Genomic DNA, 7,243 nt, shown 5'->3' on the forward strand with positions numbered 1-7,243 from the left:
ATGCGTCGTAATCATGTGTACATTAATTTAAAATAAAAGAAATCGAATATATTCCATACTATTTGTTTTATTTAAAAAAAAAAAAAATAATAATAAAGCCTCTTCTGGTGAACTTTTTATTTAGATATACTTTTATACCAGAAATAAGTCAATGAAAGTCTCTTTTAGAAAACTTCTTAAACGATCAACAAAGCCCCTTTTGAAACACTTTTTATTTAGATAAACTTTCATACCAGAAATAAGTCAATAAATATCGTGATAATAATTCAAATTCGTCTACATATGTATCTTGATTGTTCAATTCCTAAGAATTAAATAGATTTTGATTCGATTACATTTGTTGGATATCAAATAATTTCAACCGGTCAATTCCAAAAGGCCGCTTTTTTAATTATCTTTGTACTTTTTCTGAATCATATCTTGAGTTTGCAGAGCAAACTCAACGTCATGTAAGGGATGTAACAGAAATAGTTTTTCCATAGCGGTACCACCTAGACAGTTAATTAGTTTCAGACGTAATTTAACAGATTTAAATGAAAAAATATGAAAAAAAAAGTTCGGTCAGAGCGTTTTTAGGAATTGACGGGTTAAACGCATAGAGAATTTGTTGTTTACTTCAAGAGTTCTTCAAACTGTTAAGCAGCTGTACATATATGTCAGCTTTTGATGAAGATGCAGTGTGCGGTGATGCTCGCGCGACAACGGTGACAGCCACGACAGCTGTGGCATTATCGGTCCACCTTGATGTTCCGCCTAGTCTTCTATTCATACGTTACACATTTCGGTTCGTGGAAAGTCAAAGATTCACAAAAACGATACGCCCGAAACGCGAGAGCAGCTGGTACGCGCGATGACATCAGGAATCGCGTATCACGTAAATACAGTGACTCTGTGCACTGCAACGACGAGTGGAGTTACATTTTCAAACGGAATCTAAATATTTACACTTTACGTAAGTGCAACGCAGAGTCGTAATAAAAAAAAAAGGGCAGAAACGTGAAATGAAAAAGCACACTGCTCCATGGTAAAAACGTCGATTCAAAGTAGGCATGCTACGTAAAGTCATATCGCGTTTGATGCAATAAGATTTTTGTGTTTCTTCGTAGTAAGTTTCCCAAGGATCCTATTGCTAATTATCGAATTCTTTTCAGAAAAGTTTATTAGCACGTCCCGAACAGCAACGCCCAACAACTTCGTACGGCTTTCACGGTGAGATCGGTTTTCTCCATTCCGAAATAATGACGCGTGCCACAAAAGAGTTTTCAGGATACCTTACAAAGCTGAGGATACCGTCTTTCGGTCATCGAGGAGCTCACGTCGACGTCGACGAACGAAGGAACGGTATGTACCTTCGCTTCGTTAGCAGCGAACGCACTTAGGCAAATGAGAATTTCACCGAAAGGGATGATCCTTAATCAATCGACTAACGAGATGTGTTCTTGAGTGGAACAATGTACGAGGTAAAAAGTCGTCGTTTAATAGACGTGTATTCGTTCGCTGGCATTATTCTGATCAACGATTTCAAGCATCACTAGAATAATTAAATCGAAGAAGCAAGTAAATTCTGAAATAATTTCTGTCGATTCCGATTTTTAAATGAGAAATAAATGCAGGAATAAGTTTGAAAGGCACATAGTATGGTGCTTGTAGATACGTATGACTCTAATTTTTATGAATATGACTTTGAAACTGATATCTATAAGTAAGACATCATTTCTTCGGTGTGCAATATTTTGGAAAAAAAGACTCACGTCACGTTTCAATATTTATTACATAACAATTGTCGATGAAAAGAGAATAGAAATAAGTCTTAAGAATAAGGTCTGTTTAGAAAAAGTTTTCAATTTAGAAGACTCAACATCAATATACATGACTGTCTCAATATATCACACCTTTCCATAGAACAGAAATAATGGAAACAATATGCAATAGAGATAAAAAAAAAAAAAAAAGTCAGACAATCTGACCCGAAAATTTGTTGCGAAAGAATATCATAGACTCATTGTTCTCTCGCCAAATACATAACAAAAAAATGAAAATACTCTGCTAATAAAATTGTTATCAATTTTCTAATGTATTATTAAAAAGGCAACGATTTCTAATATTTACGGTATTCTTTTCGACTGGTAGAACACCGGATTGATCGAATCTTTTTGCTCAGTGAATTAAGCAAAAGTTAACAGATTGGAGATAGTAAAAGATGCGCGACAGAAATGGGAGCGTATGAACTGGAATCCTCTTTGAATATAATATCACGTAATTACTGGATAAGTCGTGTTCGCGTTAATGAGAAGCAGCGAAATACAATGTCGACTGTGTTCCTTGCATCGTAGAAGAGTAATATTACGTACCTCGTGATCGACATAATACGGCTCACGAAGGTTTTCTGGCACTCGGTTGTTGTACGCCTTCGACAGGAGCCATTTTACGGAGGCACGTTGTTTGGCCTGAAACAATTAAAAAAAATAACGAAATAGGTCAGTACTATATCTATTATTACTCTTCTTTTATAGTTTCAAATACCAACAGTTCCTATCGGCATTCTTGCCAAGTTTTATATATATTATTTATATAATATATATATAATATATATAAAATATATATATAATAAATATAAAACTTATATATATATAATTAATATAATTATATATTATTATACAGTGTGTATATATATAATATATATTTATTATATATATTATATTATATATATATAATACTTATAATTTTATCTCAACTAAATTATACCAACGATGATTATATATATAATACTTATATATTATAATACTTATAATTTTATTTATATATATATATAATCATCGTTGGTATAATTTAATTGAGATAAAAGTGTTTATGACATTTCTCAGAACATCATGCATATATTTATTACCAAACAGGAAAGTTTTTAATTTTATAAATAAAATGTTTAATTTTGAAGTTAAGACAATCTATATTTATCATAAATACATACATGATGTTTCGAGAAGTCAAACATCAATACTGTAATAATTTCATAAGAGAAAAAGGGAATTTGATTTCTACTTTAAAAAGTTTTTATACAATTTCATTCATGAAGCATTGTCATTGTCAGCTGGATAACAAAATTCATGGGGTTTCCAAGAGTCTCGAGAGCGCAGTTTCTCTTGTAGAATAATCAATAAGTGATCATCAACTAGGTAGGAGCCTTCATTATCGCACCTTTCACCCAACAATAAGATGAACCACTTTACGTGATACTTGAGACGCCCCTCAACGCCATATTGTTAGTAAAATGTTCAAGTACTGCGTCCTCGCCTAAAATTCCGAACCACCCCACGTCTACGTGTCTCGATAAAAAAAATGATCATCTATTTTCAATCCTACCCAGACACTTATCGCTTCGTGTACCATGTACCATATATTCATATACATTTTTTAATTCCAGCGAATTAAACCTACGAAGCTATTAACTGTGTTATTGGTTGTTTGTTTACAATCCCGAGTTTGAAGAAACAAGGATTAAAAGAAGAAAATTGTGTTTGCTCTGTTAAATTCCACATGAACAATAACGAAAGACTCCTTTTAAAGCTTTTTCTATTTCCTACCTATATCATATTTTGTCCACGTGTCGTTGAAATGTACATTTTGAATTTCCTGAGGATTTTGCTGCATCTCGACAACCGAACTAGTAATTCGTCGAATTAATTCTTCACGTATATTTACCGCTGTATTGTACAGCTTCTGTTTTAGCGTTCTCTGTAAGTAGAAGTCAAAAAGTTTTTTAACGTTCCACATAGCAAAAAGTCACATCGAATATTTGCTTATAATATCGTAACGAAGCGTATATGAACAAACTTCATATAACGTTCTGTCTTGTTTTCACTCGTAGATCATGGTTCTACAATCTTGCCGGAAATGTAGGAGACACCCTCTATAGTAACTCGTTACTGCTATTTGCATAATAATTTTGTGAAAGTTTCAAAAGTAGATAGTACTTTTATTGCGTTTTTACGTTGGAGCGTTTTAAAAGTTTACGTCAAGCAGTATTGGCTGCAAAAAGTTGTGAAAATTGCCTAAAAACTGACAAAGAAAAGGGAGTGGCTTTTGCAAGAAAATTAATCATAATCGTCGGTACACTTTGATACGAAAAGCAGAAGCAATATTGAAACACCGATGTTGTTATGATCGGTTTCGTTCCAGGTTACGTTACTCGTGTTAATTAACGTCTGCTCGAGTTTTCAATTTTCATTAGGATAGTAGACCAGCAATTACGTCACACGGTAGTCACGAAACTGCACAAGTATTTTCGTCAGGTGGAATGCCGATTTATAACATCGGGTGAGGCTCGGGAACGTGAGCAAGGAAAGGGGGTCAAGCGAAGACCAGCCAATCATTGTTATCGACCAGCAGAACCACTGATATATTGTCGTCATCCTTTGTAATAGGCGATCTTGAAATGACGCTTTATACCGTATTTCATGACCTGCACAGTTCATCCAGGGAAGTTTCCTTTGCCTCGGGTCACGCGTTAACGACAAAATAACGAAACCGAAGATTTGTGTACTCTGGAAAACGACGTGACTCTTTTTTCAGAGTTCACGCATCTAATTATGTCTATAGCTCTAATTAATTTAGAAATTGATAAAGATGGTATTTATTAATTAAAGTGAAGGAGTTTCAGGATTTTTCTATGTTATTAACGGAATATACATGTCAAAGTAGTCATCGTGAACATTTTAACGACATCATCTCTTATATTCGATTATAAACATGTCTACTTTCATTTAAAGTGAATAAAAAATCGGACATATTCAATATCATTCGTGGCATATAAAAAAATGAAATTCTAAAGTCCCTTTTATCAAATCCTTATAACTGCGCTATATGATGCTTCTGTTTAAATTAATTAGAACCTATGCAGAACAAGAGAACCGAAATAACATTACATTCGGCACTATTATCACCCAAAATATTCCTATTCGTTTTCCATTTGACTAGTTGTAATTTATCGAAAAAAAAAGTAACGCTTGATTTTAAACAATTACGCGATCAAAAATTTTCAAAATTACAAAAACTTCTTTGACATACGTTTAAATGTTACTCCAAAAAGAGGATAACGCTCCTTTTATCAAATCCTTGTAAATGTCACTATCTAATGCTTTTAATTAATTAGAACCTGCACGAAACGAGGGGATTGCTAATATTTTGCGAGTGCAAGTAGATAAAATACTCGTAGAAAACCTACTGTTTGCGAATAGATGACTATCGGCCATAGAAAAACGTATAAAAGATACCGGTAAAGGGGTCAGATAATCGAGTAGCGAGCATAAACGTTTCAAAAAGAAGTTGGCAAGCTGAATGGGTCCCGGTTAGTCTCAAAGATCTTCAATATTCAGTGCACCTTCGTCCCTCGGGATAACTGGGAATGCCGACGGTACGCTACCTGTAATGTCGTCTACGACGCGAGAGGGAGACGCGTTTAAATATTACGTCATTTCGTACGTAATACGGCTTTTCTCGTGACATATTCAAGGTGCGATTTTTTCCAACGTAAAACGTGAATTCCCGTTGGCAAGTGATCAAAGAAGCAGTTTTTTGGGGGATTTTTTGTTTTTGCACAGAAAGTACAAGCACGAATATTGTCCAGATTTAAATACAAAGATGTGGATCGTATTTCCTACACTTCGACGTTTCTTTAATATTAAAAATACAAATACAGATTGGTTGCAAGACCTGCTGAAATATAGTCTGCGAAACAATATTATAAAATGAAAGCCTTCACTTGCTAATTTTTTTTTTTTTTTAACTAATTTTTTTGGTAGGTCTCGCTCACAGGTTTGTGTTGCAATTACCACCCGCGAAAAATAAATTATTTATATCCTACCCCTTAATAATTAAACAAAACATCCTGAGAAAAATATAGCGAGATGCAGTTTAGAAGTACGAATATTTTCGTTTTTGCAGAATTTTAATATCCGAAATGGTAACCAGGAAAAAAAATAAATAACAAAGTTGAGGGTGTTTACTCTCACAACGGTCTGAAACTTTGTGGGATGATGTTTTATGGGAAAAGCATGGCACGGCACATAATAGCAATGAAAATTGCGCGATTGCCTATCCTTATCCTGCTAGACCCTTTAATACGACCGCGAAGCGTGAATCATTGTTATATCGAAATGAAATGAAATGCTTGAAACCTGTTTAGAACGGCATAATTAATCCGTTTAGAATTGATTGCATTTCATTCGGAATGTATCGCTGCAACGATTGAGACACGAATCTGTAATTGAGCGTAGCGAAGAGTCCAACATTTATTTACAAAAAGCGCTTCTGTTTCTGTTTCTGCGTTCGCGATAGTAATTTCACGCTACTGCTCGCGGAAATGTTACATTACACTTGATTAAATTTGCTTTGAAAGCGAACACAGGACTGCTATTTTTTTCGAACGAACATACCAAGGTAAATGGTTATTAAGCTCGCTATTAATTAAAGGGAAGGGCGCTTGCTGGTAAAGAGAAAACTATCCACGTTAGGAGAGGCAAGTTCCATTTACTTCAACGAAAACCAAAGGAATTCTATACACTTTATTCTCACATGTCTGTACCTTGATCTTCTTCGTGTCCTTGGTAACATATTTGGACGTTTAGTTTTCCACCATTATAATTACTGTTGATAATAATAATACAAAAAATTGATAATAACAATTGTCCCTGAAGAGGTGATCAACACATATTATAGTTCAAATTTAATGAACAAGGATGGAACGATGAAGACAAATATCAGCTACTTATCAGGTGTTATTTTCAACGTACTTTGATCGATAGAGGTGTGGCTTGATCCAATAAGGCAAGAGTAAGTTCCAGGAAATTATCAGTTTCGTCCAAAATTAGGGTGCTGTTAAATAAACCGTAAAAGTGCATATCATCAACCATAAAATTGCAAGAAAACTCGAACGCGATATTCCCCGAGCTGAAGGAATGTGGGCCATGAAACGAAACGGTGAAAAAGTAGGGGAAACAGGAGAGACCTCGCCCCCAGAAAAATCATTCGCCACGAATAATATTTACGTATACCGTTTAATAATCATAAATACTACTGTAGTCTAATTGTACTTTTAAGACTATACAGGGTGTCCCAAAACTCGGGGAGGAGCCGGAAATGGGGGGTAGCTGAGACGATTCTGAACAACAATTTCCTTTGCAAAAATGTCGGATGAGGCTTCGTTAAGGAGATATCAAGCGAAAACCCCGACCAATCAGAGCGCGCG

At 34.7% G+C, this 7,243-nt stretch overlaps 1 long non-coding RNA gene across 2 annotated transcripts; it reads left to right on the forward strand.

Moving 5' to 3' along the window:
- Positions 1-348: 348 nt before the first annotated feature.
- LOC128896549 (uncharacterized) lies at positions 349-3,509 on the forward strand. Of its 2 annotated transcripts, XR_008462020.1 has the most exons (4): positions 349-1,043; positions 1,152-1,341; positions 2,334-2,477; positions 3,422-3,509. It is a non-coding gene; the product is annotated as an uncharacterized LOC128896549 (long non-coding RNA). The 2 variants fall into 2 exon arrangements; XR_008462019.1 differs by having other exon boundaries at positions 1,152-2,477.
- The last annotated feature ends 3,734 nt before the right edge of the window (positions 3,510-7,243 follow it).

Source organism: Hylaeus anthracinus, unplaced genomic scaffold, assembly GCF_026225885.1.
Source record: "Hylaeus anthracinus isolate JK02 unplaced genomic scaffold, UHH_iyHylAnth1.0_haploid 11456, whole genome shotgun sequence".
NCBI classification, from domain to species: Eukaryota; Metazoa; Arthropoda; class Insecta; order Hymenoptera; family Colletidae; genus Hylaeus; species Hylaeus anthracinus.